Raw genomic sequence first — 16,236 nt, forward strand, 5'->3', positions numbered from 1 at the left:
TAGGGTTAGACTTAGAACACAAACACGTACAACCTAGAGCCCTGGGGTTAGAACATACACGGGGAACCCAGAACACTGGGGTTGGGCTTAGAACACACACTGAGAACCTAGAACACTGGGGTTAGAACACACTGAGAACCTAGAACACTGGGGTTAGAACATAGACTGAGAACCTAGAACACTGGGGTTAGAACACACTGAGAACCTAGAACACTGTGGTTAGAACATAGACTGAGAACCTAGAACACTGAAATACTAGAACCTAGAACACTGGGGTTATAACACACTGAGAACCTAGAACACTGAGAACATAGACTGAGAACCTAGAACACTGGGGTTAGAACATAGACTTAGAACACTGTGGTTCGACTGAGAATCCTAGATACACTGGGAACCTAGAACACTGTTATAACACACTGAGAACAGAACACTGGGGTTAGAACATAGACTGAGAACCTAGAACACTGGGATTAGAACACACTGAGAACCTAGAACACTGTGGTTAGAACATAGACTGAGAACCTAGAACACTGGGGTAAATACACACACTGAGAACCTAGAACACTGGGGTTATAACACACTGAGAACCTAGAACACTGGGGTTAGAACATAGACTGAGAACCTAGAACACTGGGGTTAGAACATAGACTGAGAACCTAGAAAACTGTGGTTAGAACATAGACTGAGAACCTAGAACACTGTGGTTAGAACACACACTGAGAATCTAGATCACTGGGGTTATAACACACACTGGGAACCTAGAACACTGAGGTTATAACACACATTGGGAACCAAGGGTCACAGTAGGGTCAGATATACTATACACAGGAAATATAGAACACTCCAGACCAATGCAAGAGTTTAGAACACACAGCAGCGTATGCTCATCAACATGATAAAGACTGGCAGTGCTGGCTGCTCTCAGGTCAGATGTAGTATTTTGGGAAACTCTGCTGACAGCGAAGACAACACAGTCTGGCACCTTTCACATTCAACAGAACGCACACAGAGGGACAGAACGCACACAGAGGGACAGAACGCACACAGAGGGACAGAACGCACACAGAGGGAAAGAATGCACACACACAGAGGGGCAGAACGCACACAGAGGGACAGAACGCACACAGAGGGAAAGAACGCACACACACAGAGGGACAGAACGCACGCACACAGAGGGATAGAACGCACGCACACAGAGGGATAGAACGCACGCACACAGAGGGACAGAAAGACACAGAGGGATAGAACACACACAGAGGGACAGAACACAGAGGGACAGAACGCACACAGAGGGACAGAACACAGAGAGGGACAGAACACACAGAGGGACAGAACGCACACACACAGAGGGATAGAACGCACGAACACGCACACAGAGGGACAGAACGCACGCACAAGAGGGACAGAACGCACGCACACAGAGGGACAGAACGCACGCACACAGAGGGACAGAACGCACGCACACAGAGGGACAGAACGCACGCACACAGAGGGACAGAACGCACGCACACAGAGGGACAGAACGCACGCACACAGAGGGACAGAACGCACGCACACAGAGGGACAGAACGCACGCACACAGAGGGACAGAAGGGACAGAACGCACGCACACAGAGGGACAGAACGCACGCACACAGAGGGACAGAACGCAATAAATGAAAAAAAATGAAACGCACGCACACAGAGGGACAGAATGCACACAGAGACAGCAGAGATTGTCGACATGTCTTATTTCTCCTCTTTACTTTTCACACAGAGGGGCAGAACGCTCTGGGGACAGAACCCATCACACAGTCTCAGAACTCTCTCAGAACGCAACACAGAGGGACAGAACCCATCTCTGTCATTCCCAGAGGGACAGAACGCATCCTCTATCCCTCTCTCCTCTCCTCTATCAGACTGTTGTCCCAGTTGGATGAGACAGAGCGGGCGTGTGATGAGTTCTGGGGGACACACCAGGCCAAGCTGGAGCAATGTCTGCAGCTCCGCCACTTTGAACACAACTTCAGAGAGGTGAGTGGGACAACACACACACACACACACCTGACGTCTGTACACCTTGGGTAACATAGACTAGTTACAGTATCTGAAAGCAATACACCACAGAGCAACATAGTGACACAGCTGATCTCGGTACATCTGTGGGACAGTGACACAGCCACCTGTGTTGATGCATGTACATCTGGATCTTTGTGTATGTCCTACCAAAAGGCATTGCCTCTGTGTGTGTTCTGTTGTGCTGCTCTTCCAGATGAGATGTCTGCTGGACCAGGTGGCAGAGAGATTGACAGCTTTCTCAGAGGTGGGAATTAACCCTGCCCATGCTGATCACATCTTCTGCGACCTGAACAGCCACGAGGCGAGAGTCTTAGTAAGTAAACACACACACTGATACACATATTATCTACAGAACATATCATCTCCCTGTTCTCTCTCTCTCTCTCTCACTCTCACTCTCACTCTCACTCTCTCTCGCGCGCTCTCGCTCTCTCTCTCTCTCTCTCATGCACACACTCTCTTCCTTTCTCTCACACTCTCCCCCTTTCTCTCTCTCTCTCTCTCCTCCCCCTCCCTCCCTCCCTCCACACTCTCTCTCTCTTTCTCTCTCTCTCTCTCTGTAGGAGGTATTGGACGAAGCCCAGGCTTTGGCCCGTGAGGGTGACGAGTTGATCCAGAGCTCTCACTACGCTGAGGACTCCATCCAGCCTAAATGCAGCGAGCTCCGAGCCGTGAGCAAGGAACTTAGTTCCACCCTGAGAGCAAGGAAAGATCACCTACTCAGAGCTATGGAACTACACCACAATCTGGAGAGGGTGAGAGGGACAGACACACACACACACGTACTGTATATACACAGATATACTATATACAGGTATATACAGGTATATATGTATATATATATGTATATATATACTGTATATATACAGTCCTGAAAGAATGAAGAGACCACTGCAAAATGATCAGTTTCTCTGGTTTTACTACTTATAGGTTTGTGTTTGGGTAAAATTAAGATTTTTGTTTTATTCTATAAACCACTGACAACATTTCTCCCAAATTCCAAGTAAAAATATTGTAATTTAGAGCATTTATTTGCAGAAAATGACAACTGGTCAAAATAACAAGAAAGATGCAGTGTTGTAAGACCAAATAATGCCAAGACAATAAGTTCATATTCATTTTTAAACAACACAATACTAATCTTTTAACTTAGGAAGAGTTCAGGAATCAAAATTTGGTGGAATAACCCTGATTTTCAATCACAGCGTTCATGCGTCTTGGTGTGCTCTCCATGCCAGTCTTTCACATTGATGTTGGGTGACGTTATGCCACTCCTGGCACAAAGTTCAAGCAGCTTGGCTTGTGACCATCCGTCTTTCCTCTTGATCACATTCCAGAGGTTTTCAACGGGGTTCAGGTCAGGAGATTGGGCTGGCCATGACAGGGTCTTGATCTGGTGGTCCTCCATCCACACCTTGATTGACCTGGCTGTGTAGCATGGAGCACTGTCCTGCTGGGGAAACCAATCCTCAGAGTTGGGGAACATTGTCAGAGCAGAAGGAAGCAAGTTTTCTTCCAGGACAACGTTGTATGTGGCTTAATTCATGTGTCCATCACAAGGACAAATCTGCCCAATTCCAGCCTTGCTGAAGCACCCCCAGATCATCACTGATCCTCCACCAAATGTCACAGTGGGTGCGAGACACTGTGGCTTGTAGGCCTCTCCAGGTCTCGCACCCACCGTGAAATTTGGTGGAGGGTTGGCAATTTCACAAATGGAATAGCCTTAATTTCTCAGAACAAGAATAGACTGATGAGTTTCAGAACAAAGTTCTTTGTTTCTGGCCATTTTGAGCCTGTAATCAAACCCACAAATGCTGATGCTCCAGATACTCAACTCGTCTTAACAAGGCCAGTTTGACTGGTTCATAAAATAAGCACAATAGTTGTGAGCTGTACTAACATAATTACAAAAGGATTTTCTAATGATCAATGAGCCTTAAATTATAAACTTAGATTAGCTAACACATCGTGCCATTGGAACACAGGAGTGATGGTTGCTGATAATGGGCCTCTGTACGCCTATGCAGATATTCATAGAAAATGTGCCATTTCCAGCTACAATAGTCATTTACATCATTAACAATGTCTACACTGTATTTCTGATCAATTTGATATTATTTTAATGGATTTAAAAAAAATGCTTTTCTTTCAAAAATGAGAATTTCTAAGTAACTTTTGAACAGTAGTTTAAAGTTGAAGTGGGAAGTTTACATACACCTTAGCCAAATACATTTAAACTCAGTTTTTCACCATACCTGACATTTAATCCTAGTAAAAATTCCCTGTTTTAGCCCAGTTAGGATCACCACTTTATTTTAAGAATGTGAAATGTCAGAATAATAGTAGAATAATAGTAGAGAGAATTATTTATTTCAGATTTTATTTCCTTCATCACATTCCCAGTGGGTCAGAAGTTTACATACACTCAATTAGTATTTGGTAGTATTGCCATTAAATTGTTTAACTTGGGTCAAACGTTTCGGGTAGCCTTCCACAAATGTCACACAATAAGTTTGGTGAATTTTGGCCCATTCCTCCTGACAGAGCTGGTGTAACTGAGTCATGTTTGTAGGCCTCCTTGCTCGCACACACTTTTCAGTTCTGCCCACACATTTTCTGTAGGCTTGAGGTCAGGGCTTTGTGATGGCCACTCTAATACCTTGACTTTGTTGTTCTTTGGAAGTATGCTTGCGGTCATTGTCCATTTGGAAGACCCATTTGCGACCAAGCTTTAACTTCCTGACTGATGTCTTGAGATGTTGCTTCAATATATCCACATCACTTTCCTCCTCATGATGTCCTCTATTTTGTAAAGTGCACCAGTCCCACCTGCAGCAAAGCACCTACACAACATGTTGCTGCCACCCCCGTGCTTCATGGTTGGGATGGTGTTCTTAGGCTTAAGTCTCCCCCTTTTTCCTCCAAACATAACAATGGTCATTATGGCCGAACAGTTCTATTTTTGTTTCATCAGACCAGAGGACATTTCTCCAAAAAGTACGATCTTTGTCCACATGTGCAGTTGCAAACCGTAGTCTTGCTTTTTTATGGAGGTTTGGAGCAGTGGCTTCTTCCTTGCTGAGCGGCCTATCAGGTTATGTCAATATAGGACACGTTTTACTGTGGATATAGATACTTTTATACCTGTTTCCTCCAGCATCTTCACAAGGTCCTTTGCTGTTATTCTGGGATTGATTTGCACTTTTCTCAACAAAGTATGTTCATCTCTAGGATACAGAACGCGTCTCCTCCCTGAGCGGTATGACGGTGGCGTGGTCCCATGGTGTTTATACTTGCGTACTATTGTTTGTACAGATGAACGGGGTACCTTCAGCCATTCTGGAAATTGCTCCCAAGCATGAACCAGACTTGTGGAGGTCTCCAATTTATTTTCTGAGGTCTTGGCTGATTTCCTTTGATTTTCCCATGATGTCAAGCAAAGAGGCACTGAGTTTGAAAGTCGGCCTTGAAATGCATCCACAGGTATACCGCCAATTGATTCAAATTATGTCAATTAGCCTATCAGAAGCTTATAAAGCCATGACATCATTTTCTGGAATTTCACAAGCTGTTTAAAGGCACAGTCAACTTAGTGTATAGTAACTTCTGACCCACTGGAATTGTGATACAGTGAATTATAAGTGAAATAATCTGTCTGTAAACAATTGTTGGAAAAATGGCTTGTCTCATGCACAAAGTACATGTCCTAACTGACTTACCAAAACTATAGTTTGTTAACACCCTAAGTGTATGTAAACTTCCCACTTCAACTGTAGACACATATACTGTATATACACACACAGACTGTATGTACACACACACACACACACACACACACACACACACACACACACACACACACACACATATACAGTACCAGTCAAAAGTTTGGAAACACCTACTCATTCAAGGGTTTTTCTTTATTTTTACTATTTTCTACATTGTAGAATAATAGTTAAGACATCAAAACTATGAAATAACACTTATGGAATCATGTAGCAACCAAAAAAGTGTTTTTATCAAATCTAAATATATGTTACGATTGAGATTCTTCAATGTAGCCACCCTTTGCCTTGATGACAGTTTTGCACACTCTTGACATTCCCTCAATGTGCTTCATGCTGCTGCAGAGGTTAAATTCATTAAAGGTACCAGCATCAGAAATTGCAGGCAGCCCAAATAAATGCTTCACAGAGTTCAAGTAACAGACACATCTCAACATCAACTGTTCAGAGGAGACTGCGTGAATCAGGCCTTCATGGTCGAATTACTGCAAAGAAACCACTACTAAACAGTCCCTCCAGGTTTTCGTGGTTGAATTGCTGCATAGAAACCACTACTAAACAGTCCCTCCAGGTTTTCGTGGTTGAATTGCTGCATAGAAACCACTACTAAACAGTCCCTCCAGGTTTTCGTGGTTGAATTGCTGCATAGAAACCACTACTAAACAGTCCCTCCAGGTTTTCGTGGTTGAATTGCTGCATAGAAACCACTACTAAACAGTCCCTTTCATGTTTTCGCAATTTTTTTGTGTGATTTCTGAGGCCAAAACTGCTTGATTTTGCGGCAGCTTTTCTGAAATTCTGCGATACATTTTGCGATGTTTTTTTTTCACGTTCATTTCATATACAGCAATAAAAAAGTAATATCTTTCTAATAAGTTGACTTCAAAATACTTGAGATTGTGATTTTGTCTGAAGGGTTGTAAGGACCTAATATGTGATTGATATGTACTATTGCATTTTTTTTATCCAGAAAAGTCCGTATTAGCTTTTATGATCAATATTAAGTTTCACAGGGAGTTTATAACGGCAAAGCTGACAAATTACACTCAGTGCTTTGAGCAGTGTTCTCCATAGACAGACTGGGGAGAGCAGAGTGTCAACCACCCTACTAAAGCCAAGGTTAGACTGGGGAGAGCAGAGCGCCGACCACCCTACTAAAGCCAAGGTTAGACTGGGGAGAGCAGAGCGCCGACCACCCTACTAAAGCCGAGGTTAGACTGAGGAGAGCAGAGTGCCGACCACCCTACTAAAGCCAAGGTTAGACTGGGGAGAGCAGAGCGCCAACCACCCTACTAAAGCCAAGGTTAGACTGGGGAGAGCAGAGCGCCAACCACCCTACTAAAGCCAAGGTTAGACTGGGGAGAGCAGAGCGCCAACCACCCTACTAAAGCCAAGGTTAGACTGGGGAGAGCAGAGCGCCGACCACCCTACTAAAGCCGAGGTTAGACTGCGGAGAGCAGAGTGCCGACCACCCTACTAAAGCCAAGGTTAGACTGGGGAGAGCAGAGTGCCGACCACCCTACTAAAGCCAAGGTTAGACTGGGGAGAGCAGAGTGTTGACCACCCTACTAAAGCCAAGGTTAGACTGAGGAGAGCAGAGTGCCGACCACCCTACTAAAGCCAAGGTTAGACTGGGGAGAGCAGAGTGCCGACCACCCTACTAAAGCCAAGGTTAGACTGGGGAGAGCAGAGCGCCGACCACCCTACTAAAGCCAAGGTTAGACTGGGAGAGCAGAGTGCTGACCACCCTACTAAAGCCAAGGTTAGACTGGGGAGAGCAGAGTGCCGACCACCCTACTAAAGCCAAGGTTAGACTGTGGAGAGCAGAGTGCCGACCACCCTACTAAAGCCAAGGTTAGACTGGGGAGAGCAGAGTGCTGACCACCCTACTAAAGCCAAGGTTAGACTGGGGAGAACAGAGTGCCGACCACCCTACTAAAGCCAAGGTTAGACTGGGGAGAGCAGAGTGCTGACCACCCTACTAAAGCCAAGGTTAGACTGGGGAGAGCAGAGTGCCGACGACCCAACTAAAGCCAAGGTTAGACTGGGGAGAGCAGAGCGCCAACCACCCTACTAAAGCCAAGGTTAGACTGGGGAGAGCAGAGCGCCGACCACCCTACTAAAGCCAAGGTTAGACTGGGGAGAGCAGAGTGCCGACCACCCTACTAAAGCCAAGGTTAGACTGGGGAGAACAGAGTGCCGACCACCCTACTAAAGCCAAGGTTAGACTGGGGAGAACAGAGTGCCGACCACCCTACTAAAGCCAAGGTTAGACTGGGGAGAGCCGTGTCGTCCACCCTACTAAAGCCAAGGTTAGACTGGGGAGAACAGAGTGCCGACCACCCTACTAAAGCCAAGGTTAGACTGGGGAGAACAGAGTGCCGACCACCCTACTAAAGCCAAGGTTAGACTGGGGAGAGCAGAGTGCCGACCACCCTACTAAAGCCAAGGTTAGACTGGGGAGAGCAGAGTGCCGACCACCCTACTAAAGCCAAGGTTAGACTGGGGAGAGCAGAGTGCCGACCACCCTACTAAAGCCAAGGTTAGACTGGGGAGAGCAGATTGCTGACCACCCTACTAAAGCCGAGGTTAGCGGAGTTAAAGTTTGAGTAAAACGACACTCACCTTGATTCTTTCAGAGCTTACCACAGTCTTCCATGCTACCACTTCAGTCACAGTGGTCTGCCGCTGCTGTGGGAACTGTTCTGACATTCTCATATGCTTTGATAATTCGAAGTGACTGTTGATTGTTGAATTTCTCCAGTTCTCCAGTTCTCCAAATTCTTTTGTGCGCTCGTTAACTGTTAGTTTTGTTGGCAAATGAGATTGATTTCTGTTCATTGTACTGCCTATCAGCCATCAACAATCACCCATCATCTTCGCACGTGAATAGGCCAGGGGGGAAAACTTTGTTGAATTGTGCCATTTTCCATGGTAACAGCGCAGTAATTGGTCAAAATTACGAACCCTCTTTTGATTGGACCCTTTTATGCACTAAAAGTGCGGGGATTGGTCAAAATTGCGAGCTCTCACATAATATGCGCTGATTGGTTGGGCAAAAAAGTATTTAGTCAGCCACCAATTGTGCAAGTCTTCACAAGGTTTTCAAACACTGTTGCTGGTATTTTGGCCCATTCCTCCATGCAGATCTCCTCTAGAGCAGTGATGTTTTGGGGCTGTTGCTGGGCAACACGGACTTTCAACTCCCTCCAAAGATTTTCTATGGGGTTTAGATCTGGAGACTGGCTAGGCCACTCCAGGACCTTGAAATGCTTCTTACGAAGCCACTCCTTCGTTGCCCAGGCGGTGTGTTTGGGATCATTGTCATGCTGAAAGACCCAGCCACGTTTCATCTTCAATGCCCTTGCTGATGGTAGGCTTTGTTACTTTGGTCCCAGCTTTCTGCAGGTCATTCACTAGGTTCTCCCGTGTGGTTCTGGGATTTTTGCTCACCGTTCTTGTGATCATTTTGACCCCACGGCGTGAGATCTTGCGTGGAGCCTCAGATCGAGGGAGTTTATCAGTGGTCTTGTATGTCTTCCATTTCCTAATAATTGCTCCCACAGCTGATTTCTTCAAACCAAGCTGCTTACCTATTGCAGAATCAGTCTTCCCAGCCTGGTGCAGGTCTACAATTTTGTTTCTGGTGTCCTTTGACAGCTCTTTGGTCTTGGCCATAGTGGAGTTTGGAGTGTGACTGTTTGAGGTTGTGGACAGGTGTCTTTTATACTGATAACAAGTTCAAACAGGTGCCATTAATACAGGTAACGAGTGGAGGACAGAGGAGCCTCTTAAAGAAGAAGTTACAGGTCTGTGAGATCCAGAAATCTTGCTTGTTTGTAGTTGACCAAATACTTATTTTCCACCATAATTTGCAAATAAATTCATAAAAAATCATACAACGTGATTTTCTGGATTTTTTTTCTCAATTTTGTCTGTCGTAGTTGAAGTGTACCTATGATGAAAATTACAGGCCTCTCATCTTTTTAAGTGGGAGAACTTGCACAATTGGTGGCTGACTAAATACTTTTTTGCCCCACTGTAAATATATATATACACACACACACACACATAAAGTCAATCAAATGAAATCAAACACACACACACACGCGTACTCTCACACACCACCTCATGAACCTCTAAAAACTCACTTTCCCTCTTTCTCTCTCTCTCTCTCTCCCTCTCAATTAAATTAAATTAAATTCAAGGGGCTTTATTGGCACGGGAAACATGTGTTAACATTGCCAAAGCAAGTGAGGTAGATAATATACAAAAGTGAAATAAACAAAAAAATTAACAGTAAACATTACACATACAGAAATTTCAAAGCAATAAAGACATTACAAATGTCATATTATACATATATATATATATACAGTGTTGTAACGATGTACAAATGGTTAAAGAACAATAAATAAGCATATATATGGGTTGTATTTAAAATGGTGTTTGTTCTTCACTGGTTGCCCTTTTCTTGTGGAAACAGGTCACAAATCTTGCTGCTGTGATGGCACACTGTGGAATTTCCCCCAGTAGATATGGGAGTTTATCAAAATTGGATTTGTTTTCGAATTCTTTGTGGATCTGTGTAATCTGAGGGAAATATGTATCTCTAATATGGTCATACATTGGACAGGAGGTTAGGAAGTGCAGCTCAGTTTCCACCTCATTTTGTGGGCAGTGAGCACATAGCCTGTCTTCTCTTGAGTCAGGTCTGTCTACGGCGGCCTTTCTCAATAGCAAGGCTATGCTCACTAAGTCTGTACATAGTCAAAGCGTTTCTTAAGTTTGGGTCAGTCACAGTGGACAGGTATTCTGCCACTGTGTACTCTCTGTTTGGGGCCAAATAGCATTCTAGTTTGCTCTGTTTTTGTTAATTATTTCCAATGTGTCAAGTAATTATCTTTTTGTTTTCTCATGATTTGTTTCTCTCTCTCTCTCTCTCTCTCTCTCTCTCTCTCTCTCTCTCTCTCTCTCTCTCTCTCTCTCTCTCTCAGGCTGCTAAATGGTGTGGTGATGGCCTCTACCTGCTGGCCTCCCAGCCCGTGGACAAGTGTCAGTCACATGAAGGGGCGGAGTCAGCGCTGCAGGAAATGGAACGTTACCTAGATACGTCGGGACACAACAAACTAACTGATCCTAGCTCCATCTACAGTGATTACAAGACAGTGCTCAACCAGGACTTCAGGGTAAGGGGATCCAGCTCTCTGACATGAATCCATGTCTGGATATCACTAAAATCTGTCATGATAACGTCAATAAGTCAATGCAAATAAAATAAAATAAACAGCTGTCAACACCTGTGAGTGTCCCACAGTAATGTTGCTCCTTGGTCCTCTGCACTCCTCTCTCCTTTCCTCTTCTCTCCTTCTCTCATCTTTCCTCTCCTCTCATCTCCCCCTTTCCTCTCCTCTCCTCCTCTCATCTCCCCCTTTCCTCACTTCTCCTCTCCCCCTTTCCTTTCCTCTCCTCTCATCTCCCCTTTCCTCTCCTCTCCTCTCCCCCTTTCCTCTCCTCTCCTCTCCTCTCCTCTCCTCTCCCCCTTTCCTTTCCTTTCCTCTCCTCTCATATCCCCTTTCCTCTCCTCTCATCTCCCCCTTTCCTCTCCTCTCATCTCCCATTTCCTCTCCTCTCCTCCTCTCATCTCCCCTCTTTCCTCTCCTCTCCTCCTCTCATCTCCCCTCTTTCCTCTCCTCTCATATCCCCTCTCCTCTCATCTCCCCTCTTTCCTCTCTTCTCATCTCCCCCTTCCCCATTTCCTCTCCTCTCATATCCCCTTTCCTCAACTCTCCTCCTCTCATCTCCCCCTTTCCTCTCCTCTCCTCCTCTCATCTCCCCTTTCCTCTCCTCTCCTCCTCTCATCTTCCTCTCATCTCCTCTCCCCCTTTCCTCTCCTCTCATCTCCCCCTTTCCTCTCCTCTCATCTCCCTTTCCTCTCCTCTCCTCTCCTCTCATCTCCCCCTTTCCTCTCCTCTCATCTCCCCTCTTTCCTCTCCTCTCATCTCCCCTCTTTCCTCTCCTCTCATCCTCTCATCTCCCCTCTTTCCTCTCCTCTCCTCTCCCCCTTTCCTCTCCTCTCATATCCCCCTTTCCTCTCCTCTCATCTCCCCCTTTCCTCTCCTCTCATCTCCCCTTTCCTCTCCTCTCATCTCCCCCTTTCCTTTCCTCTCATATCCCCCTTTTCTCTCCTCTCATCTCCCCCTTTCCTCTCCTCTCATATCCCCCTTTCCTCTCCTCTCATCTCCCCCTTTCCTTTCCTCTCATCTCCCCTTTCCTCTCCTCTCAACTCCCCCATTCCTCTCCTCTCATCTCCCCCTTTCCTCTCCTCTCATCTCCCTCTTTCCTCTCCTCTCATCTCCCCCTTTCCTCTCCTCCTCTCATCTCCCCTTTCCTCTCCTCTCATCTCCTTCTTTCCTCTCCTCTCATCTCCCCCTTTCCTCTCCTCTCATCTCCCCCTTTCCTTTCCTCTCCTCTCATCTCCCCCTTTCCTCTCCTCTCATCTCCCCCTTTCCTTTCCTCTCCTCTCATATTCCCTTTACTCTCCTCTCCTCTCCCCCTTTCCTCTCCACTCCTCCTCTCATATCCCCCTTTCCTCTCCTCTCATATTCCCTTTCCTCTCCTCTCCTCTCCTCCTCTCATCTCCCCTCTTTCCTCTCCTCTCCTCTCCCCCTTTTCTCTCCTCTCATCTCCCCCTTTCCTCTCCTCTCATATCCCCCTTTCCTCTCCTCTCATCTCCCCCTTTCCTCTCCTCTCATCTCCCCTTTCCTCTCCTCTCATCTCCCCTTTCCTCTCCTCTCATCTCCCCCTTTCCTTTCCTCTCATATCCCCCTTTTCTCTCCTCTCATCTCCCCCTTTTCTCTCCTCTCATCTCCCCCTTTCCTCTCCTCTCATCTCCCCCTTTCCTCTCCTCTCATCTCCCCTTTCCTCTCCTCTCATCTCCCCCTTTCCTCTCCTCTCATATCCCCCTTTCCTCTCCTCTCATCTCCCCCTTTCCTCTCCTCTCATCTTCCCTTTCCTCTCCTCTCATCTCTACCCTTTCCTTTCCTCTCATCTCCCCCTTTCCGCTCCTCTCATCTCCCCCTTTCCTCTCCTCTCATCTCCCTCTTTCCTCTCCTCTCATCTCCCCCTTTCCTCTCCTCTCCTCCTCTCATCTCCCCTTTCCTCTCCTCTCATCTCCTTCTTTCCTCTCCTCTGATCTCCCCTCTTTCCTCTCCTCTCCTCTCCCCTTTTCTCTCCTCTCATCTCCCCCTTTCCTCTCCTCTCATATCCCCTTTCCTCTCCTCTCATCTCCCCTTTCCTCTCCTCTCATCTCCCCCTTTCCTCTCCTCTCATCTCCCCCTTTCCTCTCCTCTCATCTCCCCCTTTCCTTTCCTCTCCTCTCATATTCCCTTTCCTCTCCTCTCCTCTCCCCCTTCCCTCTCCTCTCCTCCTCTCATATCCCCCTTTCCTCTCCTCTCATATCCCCTTCCCTCTCCTCTCCTCCTCCCTCAGGACCAAATAGATAAAGTCTTTCAGAAGCAGGTATCTGTGCAGGAGATGTTTGAAAAGAGGATGGTCAGTCTGAAGAAGCTGGCAGCCAAACAGACCAGGCCAGTCCAGCCTGTGGCCCCAAGGCCTGAAGCCTTCATCAAGTCCCCACTCTCCTCGCCAGGTGAGCCCCGACATATCACATGTCCTAATACACCATCAGTCCTAACATACCACAAGTCCTAACATACCACCAGTCCTTACATACCACCAGTCCTAATATACCACCAGTCCTAACATACCACCTGTCCTAGCATACCACTAGTCCTTACATACCACCAGTCCTTACATACCACCAGTCCTAATATACCACCAGTCCTAACATACCACTAGTCCTTACATACCACTAGTCCTTACATACCACCAGTCCTTACATACCACCAGTCCTAACATGCCACTAGTCGTTACATACCGCCAGTCCTAATATACCACCAGTCCTAACATACCACTAGTCCTTACATACCACCACTCCTTACATACCACCAGTCCTAATATACCACCAGTCCTTACATACCACCAATCCTAACATACCACCAGTATTAAAACATACCACCAGTCCTAATATACCACCAGTCCTAACATACCACCAGTCCTAACATACCACCGGTCCTAATATACCACCAGTCCTTACATACCACCAGTCCTTACATACCACCAGTCCTATAATACCACCAGTCCTAACATACCACCAGTCTTAACATACCACCAGTCCTAATATACCACCAGTCCTTACATATCACCAGTCCTAACATACCACCAGTCCTTACATACTACCAGTCCTTACATACCACCAGTCCTTACATACCACCAGACCTAATATACCACCAGTCCTAACATACCACTAGTCCTTACATACCAACAGTCCTTACATACCAACAGTCCTTACATACCACCAGTCCTAACATACCACCACTCCTTACATACCACCAGTCCTAATATACCACCAGTCCTTACATACCACCAGTCCTTACATACCACCAGTCCTATAATACCACCAGACCTAATATACCACCAGTCCTAACATACCACTAGTCCTTACATACCAACAGTCCTTACATACCACCAGTCCTAACATACCACCACTCCTTACATACCACCAGTCCTAATATACCACCAGTCCTAATATACCACCAGTCCTAATATACCACTAGTCCTTACATACTACCAGTCCTTACATACCACCAGTCCTTACATACCACCAGTCCTCATATAACACCAGTCCTAATATACCACTAGTCCTTACATACCACCAGTCCTTACATACCACCAGTCCTTACATACCACCAGTCCTATAATACCACCAGACCTAATATACCACCAGTCCTAACATACCACTAGTCCTTACATACCAACAGTCCTTACATACCACCAGTCCTTACATACCACCAGTCCTATAATACCACCAGTCCTAACATACCACCAGTCTTAACATACCACTAGTCCTTACATACCACCAGTCCTTACATACCACCAGTCCTTACATACCACCAGTCCTATAATACCACCAGACCTAATATACCACCAGTCCTAACATACCACTAGTCCTTACATACCAACAGTCCTTACATACCACCAGTCCTTACATACCACCAGTCCTAATATACCACCAGTCCTTACATATCACCAGTCCTAACATACCACCAGTCCTTACATACCACCAGTCCTTACATACCACCAGCACTTTGTCCTGACAAATACAGTCCCGGCATAGAGTTAATGCTCTTTTAACTGGAACAGTCAATGTATATTTAGATACGTGTATAGTGTCAATTTCCCACCTCACTTCCGCACCTCTCTCTTCCTCTGCGCCATAGCAAAGAGAGTGCTGGAGAAGAGTTGCTCAGAGGGAGACTCTGTGAATGGGGTCAGCAGTAGATCAGTAAGTAGTGGTTCCTCTTACTTTGGTCAGTCTTTTACTGTGGGGTAGTATTATCATACCAGTAGTATATATGTTAAATGAGACACAAGCTCCAGTCATTTCAGTAGATCCTCATCCTATCCTGTGTTCTCAGGAGGAGGGCCAGCTACAGAGCAGCAGAAGTACCTCACTGTCAGAGGAGGACGAGAACCTGGCCATCCTCAGAAAGTAAGTTCTGTCTGTGTTCTGTCAGCTGTGATGATGTTTGATGGCTAGTGGCTTCGTTATGTCTGACCATCTGTCTGTATTGAGTCTTTGATGTTTCTCTGTATTGTGTTGTTTTCTCTGTGTTGTGTTTCACCCCATAGAAATAAGAATGATAAAGGCTGCCTAGTCATCTGGTGTCTGTATCTTGTATGGCCTGTGTGTAAGCTATAGCCTCTGACCTGTCTGTATTGTTGTAATAGAATTATGTGTGACCAGTCTATAAATTATAATAGAATTATGCCTGACCAGTCTATAAATTATAATAGAATTATGCCTGACCAGTCTATAAATTATAATAGAATTATGTCTGACCAGTCTATAAATTATAATATAATTATGTCTAACATATCTATATTATTAGAATATAATTGTCTGACCAGTCTATAAATTATAATAGAATTATGTCTGACAAGTCTATATTATTATAATATAATTGTCTGACCAGTCTATATTATTACAATATAATTATGTCTGACCAGTCTATAAATTATAATATAATTATGTCTGAGACATCTATATAATTAGAATAGAATTATGTCTGACCCGTTTAGGGAGGCAAAATTCCGGTAACTTTCCCAGAATTCCCAGTTTTGCCAAAAACAAAGTGGGAGGATTCCGGATTTCCTGTTTATTCCCTCTCAATCCCGGGAATCTTCCAACTGGGATTCCTGGAAAACCTAGGAATTTGGGGAAAATTACTGGAACATTGCAACCCTAAACCTGTCATGCCAGACCTGT

The 16,236-nt window shown here is 45.6% G+C and overlaps 1 protein-coding gene and 1 pseudogene across 1 annotated transcript in view; one reads left to right on the forward strand and one right to left on the reverse strand.

Moving 5' to 3' along the window:
• LOC135519031 (CRACD-like protein) overlaps positions 1–15,095 on the reverse strand; it is a 555,588-nt gene extending 540,493 nt beyond the window's left edge. Inside the window, exon 1 of the mRNA XM_064944063.1 lies at positions 15,080–15,095. The gene's annotated coding sequence lies outside the window, so the exon portion shown is untranslated. The remainder of the gene's footprint in view (positions 1–15,079) is intronic.
• Positions 1–16,236, forward strand: part of LOC135519460 (guanine nucleotide exchange factor DBS-like) — a 56,982-nt pseudogene that overhangs the window by 23,607 nt on the left and 17,139 nt on the right.

The sequence above is a fragment of the Oncorhynchus masou genome, chromosome 29, assembly GCF_036934945.1.
Source record: "Oncorhynchus masou masou isolate Uvic2021 chromosome 29, UVic_Omas_1.1, whole genome shotgun sequence".
NCBI lineage: Eukaryota > Metazoa > Chordata > Actinopteri > Salmoniformes > Salmonidae > Oncorhynchus > Oncorhynchus masou.